Source organism: Chiloscyllium plagiosum, unplaced genomic scaffold, assembly GCF_037043375.1.
Source record: "Chiloscyllium plagiosum isolate Xiang-an unplaced genomic scaffold, Cpla_swu_hap1 HiC_scaffold_4, whole genome shotgun sequence".
In the NCBI taxonomy this organism is placed as follows: domain Eukaryota; kingdom Metazoa; phylum Chordata; class Chondrichthyes; order Orectolobiformes; family Hemiscylliidae; genus Chiloscyllium; species Chiloscyllium plagiosum.
This window is the reverse complement of record NW_028270142.1, coordinates 115,085,686-115,110,685: the sequence shown is the minus strand read 5'-3', so window position 1 is coordinate 115,110,685 and position 25,000 is coordinate 115,085,686.

Genomic DNA, 25,000 nt, shown 5'->3' with positions numbered 1-25,000 from the left:
AAGCAAACTCTGCAGCATTACGAGCCTATATTTCAGTGAGAAATCACTTCATTTAACCCAAAACAAGTCAAACTGTGATTTATCAAGCCAGATTTCTATCTAGGACATGTCTTGCCTGCTAATAACATCAGTGGAGATCATAACACTTGATGAATTTGTACAGTAAAACAAATGTCTCAAAAATTTGAATAGTACATCAAACAATCCATTTCACACTGCAACTATGTAGTGAGTGATCGTTTTGTCTGAAGGATGCAGACGTCAGTCTAAAAGGATATTGGGCTGAATCTCACATTTGTATTGGCTAAGTACGAATTGGATTGAGCATTTATTTTGTGGGATTCCTGTTGTGAGGTCCAAGTTCCTAATCAGGATGGTGTGTAGCTTGGAGCAAAACTTGCAAGATACTGATGCTCCCATGCATTGGCTGTACTGTTTTTTATTCATTCGTGAGATGTGTGTGTTGCTGGCTGGCCAGCTTTATTGCCTATTATTACTTGCCTTTGAGAAAGTGAAGGTGAGCTGCCTTCTTGAACTGATGCACTTCACCTGCAGTTAACCCTCAATGCCTTTAACAATTAATTCCATGCTGAAGGGCTTTTGCCTGAAACATCGATTTTCCTGCTCCTCGGATGCTGCCTGACCTGCTGTGCTTTTCCAGCACCACACACTCGGCTCTAACCTCCAGCATCTACAATACTGACTTTCAGCTAATTAATTCTATCTCTCAGTGGGAAGGGGTGGTTAAGGACAAATAAAGCATGTTTGGATTTTCGTACCTTTTGTTTTGTATACTTTCTTTGTCTTCTTAATTCCCCTTTTCACTTCAGCCCTGTACTTTCTACTCTTCCGTAAGTTTCCTAAAGTGTAATTGTGAGATTGTCATAAGCTCCACCTTTCTGCATCTCTACCTTATAACCTTTGGGATAACCAAGGAACTCTAGATTTGGCAGAACCATTTATTTTCTTTTTGGGGACATGTCTACACTGTGCCATTTGAACCTGACCTTGGAATGATTGTGACTGATTTGCCATTAATTTAATTTAAGTAGCCAGTCCACATTTGCATGATCATCCCTCGGATTTGTAAAATTTGCCTTCTCCCAATTTAGAACTTTCGCTGACAGCAAAATCAGTGGATGTGAAAATGTGAAGTTACAAAGAAACAACAGAAAGTGCTGGAGCAACTCAACAGCATCATCTGTGGGAAGAGAAAAACAAATTTAATATTTTGAGCCTGATGTGACTTTTCAGTACTGAACTTTTATCCCTGTTTTATTTTACATAAAATGTTAAATCTAAGCGTATCATCATCACTGTTTCCAAAATGGTCACCTACTATGACTTTGTCCACCTACCCAGCTTTACTTCCAAAAGCTAGATCTATTAGTGCCCTTTCTCATTCGATTTGCTACATGCTGGCCAAAAAGAAAGTTCTCTCGAATGCAGTTCAAAAATTTTGTGCCCTTTGTTCCTTTTACTCTGGGTTGATATTTGGGCTATGGAAGACCCCAGCTATTATGGTCCAGATTAGAGTGGTGCAGGAAAATCACAGCAGGTTAGGCAGCATCCGAGGAGCAGGAAAATCAATGGATCGGGCAAAAGCCTTCATCAGGACTCATTCCTGCTCCTCGGATACTGCCTGACCTGCTGTGCTTTTCCAGTACCACTCTAATTTAGACTCTGATTTCCAGCATCTGCAGTCCTCACTTTTGCCCAGCTATTATGGTCCTATTTCAGTACTCATTTGCTTTTTGAGTTCTCTCCCACTATTTGGAGATCTATAGAATTGTGGTTGCCCCTTTTTGTTTCTAAGCTCAGTTTGTATAACCTTATTTGATGCTTCCTCTAGTATATCATCCCTCCTTAACAGTTGTGATTGACTCTTTAGCCAATAATAATTTGACACAACTTTTTTTAATCTCCACGTCTACCATGCCTGAAAACCAATGTCCAGGAATGTCGAGTTGCCATCCTTGCCCCTCTTTAAGCGACATTTCTCTTGTAACAATGATATCATCCTGGCATATGTCCATCTGTTCCCTTAGCTCTATTCACTATTCAGAATGTTTGCATTCTCATTTAAAACGTTTAATACCACCAATTTTTCAGTGCAGTAAATGTTTAACCTTTGCTTCCACTGCAGTCACTTGTTAAATTTCTGCTTCCCATTTCCCGCTCTGAATTTGCCCTCAGGGCCCCACTCCCTTCTAATTTAGTTTAAATCCTCTCCAACAGCATGAGCAAATCTCCCTGCGAAGATTTTTATTTTGGTACTATTTAAGTGTCGATTGTATGGCTTGTATAAGTCACATCTTTCCCAGAACTGGTGCCAAAGCTCTAAAAATCTGAGTCACCCTCCAAAACCAGCTTTGCAGCCACATATTCAATCACTTAATTCTCCTTTTATTGACACACATGGAACAGAGCGCCATCTTATATGGGGATATATGTCGATGATTCTATGACTCTATTGCTTTAGGGATCGTTTAGAGGTTTTGCAATCTCCCACCAGCTCTCTGAAATCCACTTTTGGGTCATCATCTCCATTCCTACCTGAATTTATTGATAGCAACATGGACTGTAACCTCTGTCTGATCACCATCCGCTAGAAAAATGTCTTTCAGCTGCTCTAGAACATCTTTTACTCTGGCACCAGGAAAAAAGTATCGCCCTGGAATCACTTCATAGTTACGGATACACTTACCTGATGTTCTGATTCTGGAATCTGCTATCACTATTGTCCTTCCTTCTTTTCCCTCCCCCACCCCTTTTTACAACTGAGTCACCAGATTTGCCACAAATTTGGTGCTGAATGCACTTTTCAGCGGAACCATTACCCTCACCAGTATCCAAAACAGATTACCGATTAACACGAACAACAGTATTAGGTCTTGTAACCATGGTATCTACCTGGCTAGACCAGTTCATGTTCTTGTCAATCAATTGTGTGAGTTATTTAGTTGTGCACCATTCATGATTGGATAAGGCAAAGCTGCAGAGCTTAGACCTGGTCATTAGAGCTCCATTATGAAATCGCTTATCTCTTTCTCTGTTTATCACTTGCCACTTATGTTGTTTGGCATACATGCCGTCCTGTGTTGGAGTGAAATCAGGTTGAAATGTCACATTTAGCTATGCTCAGTTCTGCTACTGGCATGTCGTCCTGCACTACTCATTGAACTACAGTTGATTCAAAGCCTGATAGTAGTTGTAGAGTGGAGGATTTGGCAGGTTGCAGATTGTGGTAGAGAATGATTCTTTTGACAGTGATGGCGGACAATGCCTTACAGATGCTCAGTCTTGAGTCGCTAGATCTCTTTGAAATGGTAATGCCACATAATATGGTGGAGGATATCTTCAAACTGAAGACATGATATTGTCACTGCACAATGGCTATGTGGTCGTCAATTCTATTGATACACCATGGACAGAGGCATTGGGAGTCAGCAGATTGGTGGTGATGAGATGTCACATGCTTTCCTTTCTTGTTGGCTCACTCAGCACCCACAAGCAGAAACACAGTCTGGTGACATGTCATTTAGGACCCAGACAGTTTGGTCAGCAGTGTTGTTGCGGAGCCATTAGCACATCTTATTCCAGATTTTTAAATTAAATTCATATTTCTACCTCTACCAGGGTAGCAACTTTGTAGTGTTCTCCTGAATTCCTGCTATGATTTCATTGAAAGATTGGCAGAAATCTGCAGAAACAGTATATTGCATTCACATTCTTTGACTAGAAATTCACCTCCTACTGGAGAGCTGCTGTACATATTCCAAGTAATTCTGGCTACAGTAAGAAGGTCAGTGAATGGGTCGAGATTTTAGAACAAAATTGTGTTTTAAAAGCTGCGTGTTGAATATAGATCTACTGGAGTGAGATCTTGAATAAACGAGAAATACCATGACACCATTGGAAGGCTAAAAGGAGATGATGAATATTAAGCAGAACTATGAAAGGAGATTAACAGCCAATGTAAAGGGATTTTCAAAGCTACTTAAAGTAAGACTGAAGACGGCTATTTTGAGAGTGAAGGGATAACGGATAACCATAATAAGTTCTAAAAAGGATATGAATTTCTTTCAACATATATGGAAATTGCAGCTGGGATGGAGCAAGTTGTCATCATTTTAAATGCAGATTTTTTTCCCTTTGTGTCTATCAATCATGTTATTAAGAGAAAATCTACAATAAAGGGAAAGTTTGGATCTTGTGAATCTGCTGGTAGAAAGTAAAAGCATTTAATGACAGTTTGATGTAGACAATGGAGGACACTCTTTGAAGAAGAACGGTCAATTATATAAAATGGAAGAGTGCTAATAATGAAAGCTACTTACCAATTTCAAAGATAAACTTGCTTAAAATAGGGAGCTGTAAACTCATCAACATGCATGAGTTTTATATAGGTCAGTTAAATGGAAATTTTTATATGATTATCACATCAGTGCATATAGAGAATATTTGCACAATAGCCTCATATACTAATCATTTCCATAATAATTTTCTCATAGCTTTGACTTTTAGTTTCTTGTTCAAAATAATCTACTTCTTTCATGTTGGAGCTATCCGTGTTTTCCTGGCTTCGATGTAACTGTAGAAGTAGCTGAAAAGGAGTTGTTTATCTCTGTGAATTTGGCTCCCAAGTTTAATTTTGTGATAAAAAAGAAGAAAGATTATCAGTGTGCTTTAAAAAAAGCCCAGCAATAATACAACTACAGAAACTCAATGCTGATTATCTGTGTGGACATGGATAGTTTTATACAGGAATGCACAAATGGGCTTTTGCTCCATTACACATGACCCAGAAAGAAAGAAAGAAAGAAACTGGAGCGGAGAGAGAGATTTTAACCAAACATGGAAAAAAAACGCACAGAAGGTGCTTAAGATAGTTTTAAATAAAGTGGATTTCAGTCGTCAATCATACCTGATAACTCATTCACAGCTTCTTACTTACAAATAATCCTATCTTCAGCCAGCTTGTGTTGTTCCTAAGTGAAGAGTATCAATTAATTATTCATTCATTTGTACAAGACTACTAATTGCAATCAAGTGTCCTTAGGAAGTACAGAATAACTGCATAGTAATTTATATTAAATTATGATGTTTCAGCGTTGGCTCTCAAGTCAATCATTCTTCTGTTTTCAATTAGCTATACAGAATCTGTAAATATCAAGAATAAAGTCTGGTAAAACAATTATAGAAGCATGATATCATACAGTGCAGAAGAAGCTCTTTAGCCCATTGAGTTTGTACCACTAAAAATACAGAACTCTCAACACTGGGTTCACTTCTCTACTTTAGGCCCATAACCTTGAATGTTATGCCACTTCAAATGTTCATCCAAGTTATTTTAAAAGGATGTAAGAATACCCGCCTCAAATAATCCTGAAGGCTGTGCATTACAGAACCCCACCAGCCTCTGGATGAAAGAAATCTTTCCTCAAATCCCCTCAAAAGTTCCTTCCTTTCATTTTGAAAGTTGTTATTAACCCTTCAACTCAAGGAAACAGCTGCTTTCTATTCACCCTGCCCATGCCCCTCATAATCTTCTTCACTTCAATCAGATCCCGCCCCCCCAACCTTTTCTGCTCTAAAGAAAACCATCCATGCTAATCCAACTTCTCTTCATAGCTAAAATGCCCTGCCCCAGGCAACATTCTGGTGAATCTCCTCCACACCCCATCCTGTGCAATTATATTCTTCCTAAAAAGTGTAGTGACCAGAACTGTAGAATGTGTTCCAGTTGTGGCCTAACCAAGGTACTGTACAGCTCTAATGTTATCTCCCTATTCTTATGATCTATGCCTCAACTGATAAAGTAATGCGATCCATAGCCTTCTTAACTACCCTGTCCAGCCACCTTCAGGATTCAGTGGACAAACCACCCAAATCCTTCCATTTAACTGAGCTTCCCAGTGTCCTGCCATTCATTGAGTCCTCCCCTGATGTGCTACATCTTCCAAATTGCATCATGTCACATTTTTCAGAGTCAAGTTCCACCTAGGACTGAATTGGTCATCTAAAGAATAAAGAACAGTACAGTACAGAAATAGACCCTTCAACCTTCAAAGCGTGAGCCGACACATTTTGCCCTTCCATATTAAAACTGTCTTCACTTTCAGAAACCGTATCCCTCTATTCACTTCATATTTATGCATTCATCCAGGTACTTCTTGAATGCTGCTATTGTATCTGCTTTCACCACCTCATCTGGCAGTGCGTTCTAGGCACCCACCATCCTTTGTGTGAAAACATGCCTCGCATATCTGTTTTAAACTTCCTCCCTCACATCTTGAACCTGTGTGCCCTGGGAATTGACCCCTCCACCCTCAGAAAAAACCTCATACTTCCCATTCTATCCATGCCTTACACAATCTTATAAACTACTATTAGGTTGCCCCTCAACCTCCTGCATTCCAGTGAAAATAAACACAGTCTACCCAAATATTCTTCATAGCTAAAATCCCCCATACCAGGCAACAACCTTTTCTGGACCCTCTCCAAAGCATTCACATCCTTCTGATAGTGTGATGACCAGAGCTGCATGCAATACTCCAAACATGGCCTAACTAAAGTTATAGAGTCATAGAGATGTACAGCATGGAAACAGACCCCTTCAGTCTAACCCGTCCACGCCGACCAGATATCCCAACCCAATCTAGTCCCACCTGCTAGCACCCAGCCCATATCTCTCCAAACCCTTCCTATTCATATTCCCGTCCAAATACCTTTTAAATGTTTCAATTGTACTTCACCACTTCCTCTCGCAGCGTATTCCACCCTCTGTGTGAAAATGTTTCCCCTTAGGTCTCTTTAATATCTTTCCCTTCTCACCTAAACCTATGTACTCTAATTCTGGACTCCCCTATCCAAGGGAAAAGACTTTGTCTATTAATCCTATTCATGCCCCTCATGATTTTATAAACCTCTATAAGATCACCCCTCAGCCTCTGACGCTCCAGGGAAAACAGCCCCAGCCTATTCAACCTCTCCCTATAGCTCAAATCCTCCAACTCTGGCAACATCCTTGTAAATCTTTTCTGAACCCTTTCAAGTTTCACAACATCTTTCCAATAGAAAGGAGACCAGAATTGCATGCAATATTCTATGGAGCTGCAGCATAACTTGTCTGTCCTTATACTCAATCCCCGTTCAATGAAGGCAAGCATACCATTGGCCTTCTTTACTACCTTATCTACTTACATTATCACCTTCGGTAATCTGTGGACCTGCCCAGCCAGATCCTTCTGCATATCATTATTCCTAAGGGTTCTGTCATTCACTGTATAATTGCCACCTCTACTTGACCTTCCAAATTCTACCACCTCACATTCCTCCCAGTCCTTACATATGCTTCCATTCTATTTTTGACTGAAGTCATAACAACCATGGTTATCCATACCTTTCCTTCATCCTCACAGGAATGTGCCATTTCTGAATTCTTATCAACTGCTGTTTGGAATACTCCCACATGTCCAATGTGGAATTACCCTTAAACAGCTGACTCCAATTAGCACTCTCTGTCTGACCCATCCGATTATATCTGCCTCACGGTCAATTACCGACCAATAGTTGTGCCATTCATAAAGTTGCTTATTATCCACCCCATATTCTCAACTACATCATTTATGAATATCACAAACAATAAGACACCCAGCTCTGATCCCTAGTCATTGCACACTGAGCTCCTGCCATACTATAAGTTGGTTTTTCGCTTTTCCAATACAGACTGAATTAGTTAGTGCATTTATTTTAGTGTTGTTATTTTATTTATTTCAGTGCTACTTTAAATGAAAAGCATTATGGTTCCAAAGCTTACCTTTTAAAATTCAGTAGTGGCACTACCTCATTCACCAGCCCAAAGCATTGGTTGTGTATTCAATAAGATGTCCAAAATGTTCTAAAATATACACCAAATCTTGTTATCGCATGTAATTCTATTTTTGATGGGATCAATATTTTTTAATTCTTGAGGACTAGCATTCATTGTCTGTCCCCTAGAAGCCATTGATGGTTTATTTCCTTGAAGTATTATCAGTTATTTACGACTGAGTAGCCTGCTATAGTGTTGAACTGGAGTCGCATATAAAAAAGGTAGGATCCCATTAATAAAGAACATTAGTGAACCAGTTAGGTCTTTGCAATAATCCCATGGTCAGTTTTTCTCCTTGGCACGAATCCATTAATTACTAGATTTATAGAGTTCAGTTTGACAGCTTGTGATTTAGACATGGTTATTGGTTTACCATTCTAATATTTTAACCATTCTACTGTCATATATATCATTTACAACTCAAGTTGTAATCGGATTTCTCATCTATATCTTCTCACGTACGTTCAAATTTTTGGCAAAAAGAAGACAAATATACATAACCACGGTGCACTAGTCACAGCCAAAGTATACTTGCCAAAAAATCTAAAATGTTACATGTGGTACATATTCCGACTATGGCTAAACATTTTCTTTTGTGGTCGAGGATCAAGTTCCAACTGAGCACTTCTTGTTTCGGTAATGCTCAGATATAATCTGAAACAAAATTGGCTCAAGATCAGGTATGAATAAGGTGCACTGCTCTACTCATTTGACCTTTGAAATCCCTATTCTACAAAGCGTATTCTTTTTCCTCAATCTTCAAGGTATTGGAAACAAGGGTCCAGACCACCTCTAGCTTTTACTGATTTTTTTTGTTCCACAGCATTTCAAACCAATACTTTGCTCAGTTAATTTTTTGATTTACGACACCCATCACCACGTCTTTACTTGCTGATTTACCTGGACTCCATTTCCACTGCTTTCACGCTTATTATTTCAACTATGGACAATGGCCAGTTCCTTAGGCTGTTCAAAATAAGGCTTTTCATGGAAAGTTGGATCTATATCTAAAGTTCGGTCTAGATATTCAAGTATATCCATATTTGGAGCAGCTGGAAGTGGAATATTTCTAGCTATTGAACTTTAAGCAAATGGCAATGGATATGGAATTAGTTGATCATCGAGAAAAAGCCCTTGGGGAAAAGAAACATTTCTTATTCGTAATTTGCTTCAGTTATTTGGGTCTATTACTTCAGAAAAAAACTTGCCAAAGAAGCTAGTGTTTAACCTATTGTTGCCACTGTCTCTGTGATTGCATTATCACAGAGCAAACTCTTATGGACATCTCATGGATAATGTATCAATAGAAAACTACCACTGCCAACAATTTGCTCTCATTCTGCCCTATAATGGATGCTACTCTTGAGCCCTTTATAAAAGTATGAAGCCCACATAGTTTTACTCCAAGTGAACTAATCTGACCAAATATACTTCATGATGCACATAGAAAACTGCCAGTAGTATTCTCCCAATCAGCTACTGTAACTTCAACAGAAACTCCAGGAGATCTTGGAGGGAATTTACACCCGATGTTATTTATCCAGGACTTCTTTCAGTCTTCTACTAATATCTTGTTGGATTATCAGTTGATCTTGTTTTAGAGGTTCCAGCTGATTGTGTTTTCAAGTACTGATTTCCACAATCCCCAGCACATATTTAGCCTCAAGTACTTAATGAACCTGATCAATTGTTTGAAGGTGTAGACGTTCATCTGCCCCAGGCTCTTCCTTGTCTACCAATTGAAGTTTGAGCAAAGATACATAAGAAGGCTTTTAAGTTGTGTTCTTTCTTTATAACTACTACCTGGCCTGCTGTCTTTTATTTTGGTCCTCATTGCTCTCTGATCCATTCTGACTGTCTCTGAGTGCACTTGGGTATCCTACTCGATCTCTGACCAACTTTAAACGTTTGCTGTCCAACAGTCTCAAATATCCTTTTCATTTGTCCTTTCCATCAAAGTGAAACGATGCTTCAGATTAGACCTTTTGGAAAGAATTACTCTTTTCAGAGAATTGTATTATTATTCATATCAGGGTGAATGCGACACAAGATCAATAGTGCAATAAGCTCCTCATATTCTCAGTTGCAAAGGCCAACGGTCTTCATTATGTATAATTGGTCAGGCCCAGGATGAAGGGGTACATCAGAGCTCACTAAATAGGATTCAAGGCTCTCAGAGACTGCTGTGCTGAAATTGAGGTTGAGCCCCTGTGCTTCTGTGGAAGGCAGGGCCTCTCTGCGTGGGTTGGGATCAGGCCTCAGTGTTAGAATTGGAAAGGATGGAACCAGGAGCCCACGCAAGGAACAACACAGGAACGATTGTTTCTGTCCCTGGCTCTGTCCACATGCTATCATATATGCAGTCAGTCTGAACTAAGAAATATTCCCATACTTGGTGTCATATGCTTGGGGTATTGAAATTAATTTACATTAAATTAAATAATCATGGGTGTACCCTTGTCTGAAAAAGTGAGGGGAGTGGAAGAACTGGGGAACTTCCATGGATAGTTTCCAATCCTTAGCCATATGGTATAGATAAAAACATACCAATGATAAACCAGGCATTTATATACTTGCTGACATTAGGTTCTGGGCAGGCGATGGAAGCCGAGAGTCTGATGGAGGCAACATAAGGCAGGATCCTAACTGTTCAAGGACCTCACTTTCACTCAACAGACCATTGTCTTCATTTGTTTTCTAGATTTGTAGACCATTGTGAAAGCAAATCTACAATCTTACCGATATGAACTCAACAACTGCAAAAAAAACTTCTTCTTTTAATAGTCTCAATTCTTCAGCCTATTTGTATCTACCTTAAGTATTTAATACAAAACCTCACTGCCCCTGTAACTGCACTTCTGACTGTCTGTTCTGAGGAATGGTCACTGGACCCTATTCCCCTTCTCAGATGCTGCCAAACCTGCTGAGCTTTTCCAGCAACTTCTGTTTTTGCTTCCAATTGTATGCTTTTGTGAGTCCACCATCATTAGAGAACCTTCAGACAAGGCACTTTAATCTGGCATTCTCTTCTTAAATGTTTTCTTGCTAACTCCCTCACAGATTCAAAAACTTTGAAATAATGTTAAATATCATTTTTGAGCACAAAATCTGGGCTGACATTTCAATGCAATACTGAAAGAGTTCCTCAAAATGTCAATAATATTAAACTCAGGCTCTATCTACCCTCTCAGTATGAAAATAAATATCAGATGGTACTACTTTGGAGGGGAGCTAGAAAATTCTCCCATTTCCTGGATAAAGTCAATCAACATCACTCAAATAATAAAACACAAGCAGTGATCACTGTAGTTGACAGGACTTAATTGTATACACATTAACTGCAGTGTTCTCTAAATTACAAAGTGAATACACTTCCAAAGTACAGTAGGAGATACGGACAGATAACCAATAAAGAAGGTTTTAAGAAGTGTACAAAGGCAGAAAGGGAGATGGAAAGATGTAAAGAGGAAACTTCAGTGTTTAGGACCTTAACAACAGAAGACAGAGTCACAAATGGTGGAGTAATTGCACTTTGAAACGCTGAGAAGTACAGATATCTCAGGGGGTTGTACAACTCATGATAATGGTTGCAGAAACAATGGGCCAAGGTCATGGAGGAATTTGAAAAGAAGAAGAAAAAAAAATCAAAATCAAGGTGATCCTTAATAAGGTCAGAAGACAAGGTGAGAAATGTTGGTAAAAGTTATGGTGTAGAAGGAGCATTTTGGATGACATCATTTTCATTTAGGATGGAATGTGAACATTTATGACAGCATGGACGTGTGCTCAGAACTTCACTTCTGCTCCAAAATCGCATGATTTCTTAGGATGCGATCATTCGTACTGAACTAACAATAGTGATCCAAAGGGACTTGAGACCCAGTGATGAATAGGTATAGAAAATAACCAAATAGACTAAGAGAATACTAGTCCTTTTATGTAAACACTAAAATACAAGGAGGGAGAATTCATGCTTCAGATCTACAAAGCCCTTTTAGACCACCTAATGTAATGTAAGCAGTTCTTGGCATTACATAGAGTCATAGTGTCATACAGAATGGAAAGAGACTCTTTGCTCCAACCCGTCCATGCCGAGCAGATAACCTAAACTGATCTAGTCCCACTTGCCAGCAATTGGGTCATGTCTCTCTAAACTATTCCTATTCATGTCTTTTAAATGTTGAAATTCTACTAGCCTCTACCACTTTCTTTGACAGCTCATTCTATATACACACCACCTTTTGCATGAAAAAGTTGCCCCTCAGATCCCTTTTAAATCTTTCCTCTCTCACCTTAAACATATGCCCTCGAGTTTTGGACTTCACTACTTGGGAAAAAGACCTTGTCTATTTATCCTATTCATGCCCCTCATGATTTTATAAATCTCTATAAGGCCACCCCTCAGCTTCCGACACTTCAGGAAAAATAATGCCCAGCCTATTCAGCCTCCCCCATTAGCTCAAGCCCTCTAATCCCTGCAACATCCTTGTAAATCTTTCCTGAATCCTTTCGGACTCCACTTTCAAGGAACTATGCACGTGCACCCCTAGGTCTCTGTTCAGTTACACTCCCCAGTGCCCTATGATTAACTGTATAAGTCCTCCCTTACCAAAATGCAATACCTCACATTTATCTAAACTAAACTCCATCTGCTACTCCTCTTTGAATAGACATGTTAACTTTGGTGACAGTGCAATGTAGATTTTCTAAAATGGTGGTTTCTAAGAGTTAGCTTTCAGGATAGAATTCCCATACTAAGGTGGTCTTCTTTAGAATTTAAAAGTTTAGGGGGTAAGTTGATCTAAATTTTAAATATTTGGAGGGTAAAGTAAAAAGACAACTATGGAAAATATTTGTATTGCTTGGGAAATCTAGGGCCCAGAGATATAATCTACAATCCATTCATGCTTGAAATTAAGGAACACTTTTACAAACAAAGAGTGGTAATACTTTGTGCTGTCTTTATGGAAACATAGAAAATCAGAGCAGGAGTAGGCCACTCAGCCCTTTTGGGCCTACTCCACCATTCAGTATGATAACGGATGATCATCCAACTCAGTACTCTATTCTTGCTTTCTCCTTATGCTCTTTGTTCCTTTTAGTGCTAAGAAACACATTTAATTCCTCTTGAAAACATGCAATGTTTTTGCAGAGACACCCACAGGCTCACCCTCTCTAGGTGGAGAAATTTCTCCACCTCTCAGTCTTAAATGGCCTAACCTGTATTCTTAAATTTTAACCCTTGATTTTTAACTTCCCAGTCATCAGAAACATCCTTCCTGCATTTACTCTATCAATTTCTGTTAGAACTGTATAGATTCTATGAGAAACCCTCCCCCCACCTAAATTCTAGTGATTATAATCTGAACTGATCCAATCTGTCTTCAGACATCAATCTTGCTATCCCAGGAATCAGTTTGGTAAACCTTTGTGCACTCCCTCCATAGCCAGGAAAAACTGTGTCAGATAAGGAGACCAAAACTGCATACAATACTCCAGGTGTGGTCTCACCAAGGCTCTGTACAATTGAGCAAGACATCACTGCTCCTGTATTCGAATCCTCTCACGATGAAGGCCAACATACCATTTACCTTCCTCTCTGCCTACCTCACCTACATGCTTACTTTCAGTGACAGGTGTATGAAGACACTCAGGTCTCGTTACACTGTCCCTTTTCCCAATCTATCACTATTCAGATAATAATTTGTCTTTGTGTTTTTGCTACCAAAGTGAATAAACTCACATTTATCCACAATATATCCCATCTGCCATGCATTTGCCTACTCACTAAACTTATTCAAAGCCCACTGAAGCATTTCTGCTTCCTCACAATTCACATTCCCGCCCAGCTTTGTGTCATTTGCAAACTTGGAGATATTACATTTAGTTCCCTCATCTATATCATTAACACATGTTGTGAATAGCTGTGCCCAAACACTGACCTATGCAGCAAACCACTAGTGACTGGCTGCCATTTGGGAAAAAAATCTGTTTATTCCTACTCTTTGCTTCATGTCTGCCAACCAGTTCTCTATCCATGTCAGTACACAATCCCTAATCCCATGTGTTTTAATTTTATATGCTAATCTCTTAAATGGAACCTTACCAAAAACATTCTGAATGTTCAAGTAAACATCTACTTGTTGTCTCTCATCAACTCAACTGGTTACATCCTTGAATAATTCCAATAGATTTGTCAATCGCGATTCCCATTTTGAAAATCCATGTTGACTCTGTCCAATCTTGTCACTATTTTCCAAGTGCTTTGCTATTAAACCTTAATGAACTGTAGCATTTCCCCCACTATTAATGTCATGCCAACCGGTCTCTAATACTCTGTACTTCCTTTTTTATGTAGAGAAGTTACATTATCTGCCCTCTAATCCATAGAAACTGTTCCAGACTCTATAGCATCTTGGAAGGTGACCACTCATGCATCCATTATTTCTAGGGCCATTTCCTTGGGATGTAGATTATTGGGCCCTGAAGATTTAACTTTAAGTTTATATTCAATGCCATCAATTTTCCCAACACCATTTCCTGACTCATGTTGATTTACTTCAATTCCTCCCTTTCACTAGATGTTTTGGGGAATTAATTTCATCCTACTTTGTGAAGACAGAATCAAACTATATAATTAATTGGTTTGTCATCCCATTATAACTTTTCTTGTTTTGACTATAAGTTTTGCAACTGGCAATTGATACCAGATCTATTATGAATTTAAGTAGTGAAATTGAGGGATTTTTGTTTAACAAGGATACTAAGGAAAATGGGGCAGATACGCTGAAGTCATAATGATTCACCATGACTTCAGTGAATGGCTGAGCAGGTTAAGGATATGAATGATGAGCTCTTGTCCCTATCTTCCTGACCTCATTTTCATTCAAGTATATGACCATACGAATTAGGTGCAAGAGTTGGCCATTTTGCCCCTCAAGCCTGCTTCTCCATTCAATCAGACAATGGCTTATATCATTATTCTATATTCTTACATATCCCATTTAGTTTTCAACTCCTTGAATATCTAGAATCCTCTACCTCTGCCTCAAAAATATTCAATATCTTTGCTTCCACATTGAAGAAGGATGTTCAACACTTATTCATGAGAAAAAGAAAATCCCCTCAACTTTGTCATAAATGGTTGAACTTTCTTTTAAAACAATAACCTCTATTTCCATACTGTCTCTCAAGAAGGAACATTTTTTTCTGCATCTATCCTCTTAAAACCCTCAGGATTGTAAATGCTTCAATTGATCACCTCTTAGTCTGCTAAACTCCAACAGATACAAGCCTAGCCTGTCCAATCTTTCCTCATAAAACAATTGCCTTTCTGGGGATTTGTCTTGTAAACCTTCACTTCACTACTTTTGACACATTTATGTTCTTCCTTAATTAAAGAGGCCAATATTGCACATGGCACTTCAGTGTCATGAATGTCCTGTATACCTGAAACTTTATTTAAGTATTCAATTTTTCTTCCAAGAAATAATGTCATTAAATTATCTTTTCAAATCATTCCAGCCAAAATTGACTATTTCAAATTTTCCTTTATTATACTTCATTTGTCAGGTCCTTGCCCACCCATTGAACTTATCCATATCCTTTTGTCTCCTCCTAATGTCTTCCTCACAATTTACTTTGCTTCCCGTCACCAGCTAGTTTAGTAGTCATACGTTTAGCCCCTTCATTGAAGTTATTTACCTTAACTGCAACTGTTGTGGTCCCAGTACTAAACTCTTTGGCATATCACTCATTCCATTTTGCCAACCAATAAATCACCTATTTAGTCCTACTCTTTGTTTCCTGTTAGGCAATCTTTTATTTGAAACAATATACTATCTGTAAACCATGAACTTTTATCATGTCAAATGCCTTGTGAAAATCAAAATGCTCATACTTCTTTTAAGAACTCCATTAGATTGTCCATGTTGACAAAGCCTGATTTTCTTGAATTTTTTCAAGTGCCATGCTGTAAGGTCTCTAATAATAGCTTCTAACATTTTATCCAAAACACATATTATGCTAACTGGACTATGGTTTCCTGCTTTCTGTCTCCATACCTTTTTGAATAAAGGAGTTGCATTCACTTTTTACCAGTGTCATGCAACCTTCCCTGAATCTAGGATTTTCAGAAGACTGAAATGGACACTTCAACAGTATCCCTAGCCATTTCTTTTAAGACCCTAGTCATTAGAGAGCACATATAACATAAAGTGTATGTAATCATATGCTGCACAACCAGGAACTAAGTTCTCCATAGGAGCAGCTGATTTTAATTTCATTGCAGGAGTTGTTTCTCTTTGCCCTACAATGCTCTTTTGCCTCTGGCTGTTCAAACTCTTCTGGATCCAATTTGCTCAGTGCAATGATTGTGCATTAAATGACAGCTAATAATATTCTTTCTTTAACAGATTTACTCATTGTACATTCTTGGTACTTGGATACTTCCTAATTGATACACGATGCAGTGGTCAGGAAGGTAAAGCTCTGGCTTGAAATCTCCTGATAAACCAGAGATTACAAGTAGGTACAGTCATTTATTTTTTGTATGTAAATCCAGCTGTGCAGTGCACCATTTGCAATGCAGATGTGAGAATAATGACTAGAAAGTTTATTTTCTTGACGAAGTTCTTCAGATTGTTGTGATGGCCTGAGGAGATAGAGAAATACCCTATGCAATTTGGCAAGTACTGTTAAACAGAGGATCAAATGCAGGAGTCAAATTGTCCTTGCCAACTCCTGTGTTTGAAATACTGTGGCAAAGCAAGAGTCCATTTAAAAAAAAAACAAATGGAAGTTGCCAAGGTAAACAATAGGTTTTGCTGTCAGTCTACAATGTCATATATGGAGAGGATTGTCAATTATTTTGCATTACTATATATGGTGTGATCACCAATTAACTTGTCTCGGTAGAAAAGACTATCCAAGGAGCTTTCTATGAGGTTAGGAAATGTTGTGAGGCTCAGGGGAAATACAGTTACATTCCTTTAATTGAATTTCCTAAGACTGTGAACCTGGTGTCTCACGCAATGTTTGTGAAGAAACTCAGAGCTGTGTGGAAGTATTTGAATATATTCCAGGATGTGGAATTTAACTGCAAGACCATGTGAGAGTAGACAATTGGTTCACTAATATTTTAGGAAATGAAATTGGTATGTGTTGTTTCTGTTTCACATTGGTACTTGGACTTAAATTGTATAAATTTAGTAACAGAATGGCCAAATCAATGCAGGCGTTTGTCCCACTGTTAAATTTGCAGAGCCATCTGATGGATGTTAAGAGGTCATTTTAAATGATCAGATACGAATGATTGAAGCAAGGTTTGGCAGACATGTTGCAGGTCAACCTCCACTAAACGAATTGAGCTGGAGTTTAAATTCCTAATAGAGTCATAGACTTGTACAACACAAAAACAGACCCTTCAGTCTAATTTGCTGACCAGATATCCTAATTGAGTCTATTCCTTTTGCCAGCATTTGTCCCACATCCCTCTAAAACCTTCCCATTCATATACCAATGCAAATGCTTTTTAAATGTTGTCATTGTACCAACACTAATGTCTTGGCAGCACGGTGGCACAAGGATTAGCACTAGCACCAGAGACCTGGGTTCAATTCCCACCTCAGTCTGTGTGGAGTTTGCACATTCTCCCCGTGTCTGCGTGGGTTTCCTCCGGGTGCTCCGGTTTCCTCCCACAATCCAAAAATGTGCAGGTTAGGTGACTTGGCCATGCTAAATTGCCCATAGTGTTAGGTGAAGGGGTAAATGTGGGGGAATGGGTCTGGGTGGGTTGCTCTTCAGAGGGTCGGTGTGGACTTGTTGGGCCGAAGGGCCTGTTTCCACACTGTAAATAATCTAATCTTGAGAATTGCTGAAAAGTAGGTGAAGGTTGTGGGGGTTCTGCAGAGGGTGGTGTAAGGGTGCCAGAAGAAAGCACTCCACATCTGTGAGTAGCTTCCCTAGCAGAACATTTTGACATCAACTCTGTGTTTAATTCTGCTGAAATAGTCAACACATCATTTGATATCAGACAGTGTCTTTTGGAATGATTCTTAATCATAGAAACAGTATTCCTTTATCAACTAACTACTCAATTGCCATTATGGCCATCCTAGATCAGAAAACACCAAAGTGATCAGGAAACACCAAAGAGGCACAATAATTATTACAGCTTGTAAATTTGTGGAAGAGACCTTTAGTATTCAAAAGCAGTCATTAGGCATAAGGCAGCAAATTGATTGTGAGGATATCAGTGCAGTTTCCTCTCATACTTTCAGATGCTACCAACAGCAGCACGTGTTTTTCTGATTTTGGTCTTCACCACCACCAATCTGCCTTTCCCTCTATTGAGTGTAAAGTCGGTCTAATTACCAGGTGGAGAGGATAGACCACTGGTGAACCTAAACAAAAAAAGCATTTGTTTTCCATAACAAAGTAGTTTACTGCAATAAGCAATATGTAACATTTGATTCACTAGTCATAAATCACTGAGGACTCTAGGGAGCTAAATAGAATGAATCCGTTTCCTATGGGTAATCATACAGAACTGTCTGATATCATTAGATTGAATTGAGTTGAATGTAGCACAAACATTGACTCCTTCAGAACTGTTATCTCGTACATCTCCCCCAAACTTTTGGCCATATTGCTAAATATTTTACATTCATTGACATAACTGCAATCAAGAAAGTTCACCAATGCATCTACTTCTGCAGCAGGCTAAGGAAATTCAGCATGTCCATAATAACTCTGAGCAATTTTAGAAACCATAGAAAGCATCCTATTTGGATGCATCACAGCTTGGTACAGCAACTGTTCTGCCCACGACCGCAAGAAATTTCATTGAACGTAGCCCAGTCCATCATGAAAACCAATTTTCCTTCTAGTAACTTTGTCTACACTTTCTGCTGCCTCAGGAAAGCAGTCAACATCATCAAAGACTCCTCTGACCCAATTATAATCTCTTTCACCCTCTTCCATCGAACAGAAGATATAAACGTTTAAAAACATGCACCAATAGATTCGATGAACAACTTCTTCCCCACTGTTATTAGATTACTCACATATTAGAGTTGATCTTTCTCTGCATGTTCTGTACAGCTGTAACAATATATCCTGTATTCTGCTCTATTACCCTGATGTATTGATGTAATGTATAACTTGCCTGGATAGCACTCAGAACAATAAATTTCACTGTATCTTAGTACATGTGACAATAATAAATCAAATCAAATCAAAGCAAATCATTGACCTGGACCCCATCTTTCCCCAAAGTTTTTGAATTCACAAATGTGAACATTTCACAATCTTTCCAGATCACACTGTCTTCAAATTTGGAAGAATAGTAGGTATTCTGCTTGACAACCATTTATCTTCAATCTGCTCTGCTGAAAGATCTTTTATCTCTTGGGTATTCTTCATAAGAATGTTGTTTCTGGTGAACCTAGTTGTTGATCCACTATCGGGAAGACTATTAACCTCAAGGTTAGAGAAAAGTTTAAGGAGGATATATATGACAAGTACTTTACACAGAGGGTGGTAGGTGCCTGGAACTCGTTGCCAGCAGAGGTAGTAGAGGTAGGCATGGTAGATTCATTCAAGATGCGTCTGGACAGATGCATGAGTAAGTAGGGAGCAGAGGGATACAGATGCTTAGGAATTAGGCGATAGGTTTAGATAGTGCATTTTGCTCGGCTCAGGCTTGGAAGGCTGAAGAGCCTGTTCCTGGGCTGTAAATTTTCTTTGTTCTTTGTTCTTGTTCATGAATCGCTATCATAAGAGGCTACTCTATTTAAATGAGTACTTTATTCTTTGTAGTATTTGAGTTTTCAGAGAGGCAATTTCTTCTTTTTGACTTTTTGAATCTATGGATATTGATTTGGCTTCCAAGAAGTTGTATGCAGTTCATCTCCACTCCATTCAACCATCTTTATTTTCAATCCACAGATAATTCTAGGCTGAAGTATAACCAGCTTTTCATTTCAGCTTACTGATTCATTTGCAGGTTTTCAGTCACCTTTGTTTGAATACACTGTACCAGAATGGATTAATAGCTGAGTCTCTAAAGGCATGTTGGGAAAAGTGGACAACGTCATACGTAGGCTAGTAAGGCAGAGCCAGGTGCTGCTAGTTAAGCAGGGATCTGGTAAGCAATGCTCTTCACCCTCCATCGTGATCAAATCTACTAAAGGCATAAAGAAGAACAATGAAACAGATGCATCTTGTCTGTAAGAACTTTGGATGGATGATTTCAGATTCATGAGGGTCCCAAGTGGGAGTTGAGCTTTCTGGAAGATCAAGACAAAACATATAAAAGTAGGAGTTCTGAGGAAGGGTCACTGGACCCGAAACATTAACTCTGATTTCTCTTCACAGATGCTGCCAGACGTGCTGAGCTTCTCCAGCAACTTCTGTCTTTGTAAAAAGAAGTAGGAGGTTTGAAGACATCAAAACCTAAGAACAACTATTGCAAAGGTAGACCGCTGAGCTCAGAGCTCAAGGAAGAAGGACAAACCCAGCTGAGCGACTGAAGCCTGGCCAACTATACCTCATCAGTACAGGTAATACCTCAGGCTCAGTCATGTGTCTGAGGCAGCTTTGTGTTGACGTTTGATGCAAATTTTATGCTGTAGTGTTAAACTGGTTGAGTGATAAATAAAGAAGTAGATTCCAGTAACAGTACAGACTGTAATCATTGTGCTCACTGGCATTGGCCCAGAGAGAGCATCAAATAACATGAATGAACTTTTCCCATTCTCACAGCATATACTGGAAGATTATTGCTCACTGGGCACTATCTTTCTCATTTAGATTGACTGTGCTATTTTGGAATACAGAACATGTTCACTAGTTCTGTGAGGTCTGTGACTTCTTTCCTATTGACAGCATGGCACAGTTTTATTATGCCCATATAGATAATCTCACCAGATTCTTTCATCTGCTTGAGTTCTGCCAATAGTGTGGGATGCCCGCTGTAATCCAGTTGCTACTTGATAAGTTGATCAAAGCAAACTCAATTTCTAGTTGAACTTATTTTGCTACTTCAAAGATGTTGATGCCAAGCCATGTTTGGAAGCTCAAATGTAAAGAATGCAACACACCTTGCAACATTACTGGTTTCCAATTAGACGGAAAGGCAGCAGTCATTCATATATCAAGTTTAAAGATGTGCTTAGATGTAAATTAGTTTTGTGACTGCTGAATTAATTGGAACCTTCATTTCTCCTTGGGCAATCTTTGGTATCTTCTATAGAGGCTTATCATCTCATTGGGATATGTGTACAATGCTGATAAGTCTTGCATAGTGCAGACCTCTTTGTACGTGTGACCACCAGAACTTCTATTGTTCATAAATTGTGACTTGCCTCTGCATATCTTCTGAAAGTGATTTACAAATTAATAAATATTGGATTCCTTATCATGGATGGGTGAAGTCTATGGCTGTGGACTTTACTGTCCCACAGCACTGACATGGACTCTTATCTTCTGCTGTTTGGCTTAGTGTCTCAGCATATTGCTTTTTAGAATGTCCAGACCTTTTTGAGTGAACAGATTCAGCTGCTTTTCTGAGGTACAGCTGTTCTTCTCCCCTTAGGATCTTTCTGTGAGTCTTTCTGATTTCTGTTTCCAGCAAAGTCAAATCTGCCTTGGACCGTAGAAAATCTGACAATGTTTTATGAAGAATTTGAATAACAATTCTATCTCTTGTGAATTCTGATTTCATATCTCCATAGTCAGAATTTTCCAGTAATATGTAGAGGTCTTTAATGAAATTATCTAAAGATTCCCATTGAAGCTGAACTGTTCTGATAAATTTTGCTTTTTCAAGGATTTTGCCTATTCTAAAATTGAAGTAATTATCAAAAGTTTCGAGGACATCATAAACAGTATCCAGTTGATAAGATATCTCAACATCTTATCTCAGCTGACATCAATTGTTACAGTTAACCTGAGAATGTAACTTTTAAATAAAGTTTTGTGATTTACATATGAAAGAAGTAAAACTATCATGGTCATTCCAACAGATGACAGACTTAATAATATAATTTCAGTTACATCACACTGTAAAGTTTTGCTATAAATTCTGTGTCTTACAATTGTGCATTCCACAACCACCTGATGATGGAGTGGCGCTCTGAAAGCTATTGCTTCCAAATAAACCTGTTGGACTATAACCTGGTGTTTTGTGATTTGTAACTTTGGCAAGAAAGTATTTGCTGAATAGTGAGAGTCCAGGAAATACAGAGGATCAGAGAGACGTTGATGTGCATGTCCACAGGATCTTGAAGGCAACAGGACAAGTAGCTAAGGTGGTTAAGAAGGCAGATGGAATACTTCTCTCCATCAGTCAAGGCATTGATTAGAAGAGCAAAGAGATTATGATGCAGCAATATATAACATAAGTTAGGCCACAGATGGAACACTGTGTGTAGTTGCCATACGATAGTTATGTATGTAATTACATTAGTGTGCAGAGGTGTTCATAAGGATGTTGCCTGGGCTGTAGCAATTCAGCTGTGAAGAGAGATTAGCTAGGCTGGAGTTATTTTCACTGGAGAATGCTGAGGGGGACAAGGTAGATAAGGAGAAACTTTCCCCCTATTTAGATGTACTTATGCAATGCCATATCATTCAAGTTTTGGGCACTAAATGTTCAAAAATTGAATTACATGGTGCAGGCATCATACACCAAATAATCTTTATTGCTGTGAATATTTTATGGCTTTATGACTCTCTACGACTCGTTTGTTTTTGTCATTCCTGATCTTAAGTACTATCCGGTTGCCAGTAGACCTATAAGCAATTGGATACAACTGAATGGTTTGCTCACCATTTCAGATGATAGATGTAAATCAACCACACTGCTAAGAGTCTGGAGTCACAAGTAGGCCACACCTGATAAGGGTGGGCAATTTCCTTATCTAAAGGACATTAGTGAACCAGTTGGGCTTTTATAACAATGACAATTCCACCTTTGGCCATGCTGGGATTCAAACCTCAGTCCGCAGACCATTACCTGAGTGTCTGGATTACTAATCCAGCATCAGTATCACTCGAATTGCCTCTGCCCTCAATAGGAGTGCTCGTAGCATTTTCCACTATCTTGGTAAATTTGGTCTTGTGGATACTCACAATATCCATTTGTGTCTAAAAGGTTAAATATTTGTCGTTCCCATATCAAATAGCTTCATCGCATTGTCAATGCACAAATACCAGGGATTCTATGTCCATTTATGGAGTTAGTCCAGCAATTATCAGTTATACCATCAGGTTCCAATGATCTTGGTAAATGCCTTTCAAAATTAGGATCTTTGTACTGGCTTGAGCGTCAATCTTGGTTTTGAGTGTGTATTTGCCAGTTTTCTTTGGTCAAATGACTTTAATTGCAACAAAAGCTATGCAGGTGTTTGCCTACACCTACACAACATATCACATTCCTAATGTGAGAGCTAGTGTGCTATGTGTTCGGTAGCTGTTCTACTCTGGACCTTGAGTTGGGTCTCTGTTGCCATGAATTTAATGTATCAGCTTATGTTGAAGATTTACAAGAATGTTGCTGGACTGGAGCGTTTGAATTATAGGAAGAAGCTGAATAGACTGGGACAATTTTCCCTGGAGCATTGGAGATTGATTGGTGACTTTCTTGAGATTTATGAAATTGAGGAGCATTGATAGAGTGAATAGACAAGGTCTTTTTCCGAGGGTAGGGGAGTCCAAAACTAAAGGAAATAGGTTTAACTGAGATGGGAAAGATTTGCAAACAACCTGAGGGATAACTTTTTTGCACAGAGGGTGGTACATGTATGGAACAAGCTGCCAGAGGAGATGGTGGAGGCGGATACAATAAAAACATTTAAAATACATCTGGATGGATGAATGAATAGCAATGGTTTAAAGGGATATGGGCCAAATCCTGGCAAGTGGGACTAGGTCAGATTGGGATGTCTGGTGGGCACAGACGATTTGGACCAATGGGTTTGTTTGTGTTCTGTATGACTCTATGATTCTTTGACTCTGGGTCTCAGGTGAATTCCTTTCTGCTGTTGCCACACAGCTGCTGATGTCTTCTTGATTATTTCTTGTTGCAACCCTCTGGCTGCATTTTTGAAGCCATATAAATATATCTATGTCTGTTTGCACAGGAAACATGCAGGACAATTTTGCAGTGGATGCAATGGACTGTTCTGATAATAGTTTGCTTGCTTTTTGTGTCTTCACTAAAGTGTCTGTCATGTTGTGCTAGACCATGTTCTTGTACATCTGTTGTCTAAGTACAAAGGTTTTGTATTTTCTGCAATGTGATCACAGTGAATCAATGCTGTGACCTTACATTTTTTCCAAGAATTTTTTTTTCCTCTGAGGCAGTCACCAATTCCATTATTTGCTTTGACAATTTGATCTCTGAAAAATTACATTTGCTGCCCACTGAAAAATTGATCAATTGATTATTGTGGCTTTTGCCAAAAGAACATAAATTCTGAGAGATGAGTTCTGAAGTTGATTCTTACTTGCAACTTGTGTTGTAGGATGTTCCATCTCTTCCTGATACATTCCTAGTCCTCTTTAGACAACTCCGAACATTAACTCATTGTGGTTCCTCATTATTAACTACTGTCAGAACCTTCTCAGCTTTTTAAGTTGGTTCTGCAAATGTTTGGTATATGAAGCACAGTTTCATCCTTTGTTTAAAAAGGTTGAACTCAGATAGGACAGATGTGATTTCCAGTTCATGGTGAAGGATTTGATATCCACCATTCTGCTTTATGTCTTTTCAAGTTAAGTTTAATTTTGTACTCGTCCAACTTCCTTTCAGAACTGTATTTGATGTGTCCTTGCTTTTTTTTTTGGCTTGAAGCATGTTTTAGGGATTTATCTATTGACTCTATACTGTTCTTGAATGCAGACCATTTTTCTTTGTTGATTGAATTAGGTTGGCTCTCTCTTATTTCAGCATTGGGCTTCCTCCTGTCTGCAATTTAAATTTGAGATTGTCTTTAGATAATTCACGAATAGCCTGAAAGAACCTAGCCAATTTGGAGATCATTTTGGCTTGTGAATAAATCTTGTTTTCTCTGGTGTTTTGTAGTGTAGGAGCTTCTGAATTGCTGTTTCACCTCTTGG